This window comes from Wasmannia auropunctata, unplaced genomic scaffold (genome assembly GCF_000956235.1).
Source record: "Wasmannia auropunctata unplaced genomic scaffold, wasmannia.A_1.0 LD336060.1, whole genome shotgun sequence".
Taxonomy (NCBI): Eukaryota; Metazoa; Arthropoda; class Insecta; order Hymenoptera; family Formicidae; genus Wasmannia; species Wasmannia auropunctata.
The window spans coordinates 2,550,245-2,550,901 of NW_012026830.1; positions in this window are offsets into that span (position 1 = coordinate 2,550,245).

Below are 657 nucleotides of genomic sequence, written 5' to 3' on the forward strand. Positions count from 1 at the left end.
AAGATTGTGAACGTATATAGAAGCAAATTTTAAGTAGACACCGATACACGCATGTATAGATTAAGTAGAATAATTATACATTTATCCCAGCATGTTGAGACGAAAATATTCTAAAACAGAGAATTTTTCAGTAGAGTCGTGTTCGTATAATTGAATATTGAGATTCCGAGATAGATTTTCTCGAGGAAAGTGTAAAGAAACGCGAGTGTTAAAGAGTAAATGCAATATGCGAGTGTAGAATCACCGTGAGTGACCGTAGAGTCAGTGAAAGTGCGTTTCAAAGCGTAAATTGAGGTCAGAATTTGAAATTGGCTTCGGCCTAAGAGGACCCCTGCGCAAAAATTTTTTCGGATACCGAAAACTTAGAATATTTTCGTCCACAGATATATTTTAAGTCTGAATTTGAACGAAGCAAAATTGAGAAAAGGCTTCGGCATAAGCAAATCCCTGCAAAAAATTTTTTTTCTGGTAAAGAATACTTAGAAATTTTGGAGATATTCATAGTCGAGTAGAGACTAAGTCCTTGAGACATTAATCAATAAAGAAGCAGTGGATATAAAGACTGATACCCAGTCGAAAAGTGAATAAATTGTCGTGTTTAGACATATATTTCGAGTAAAAATTCGAATAATTAATTAGAGAAATAAAGAAATACGG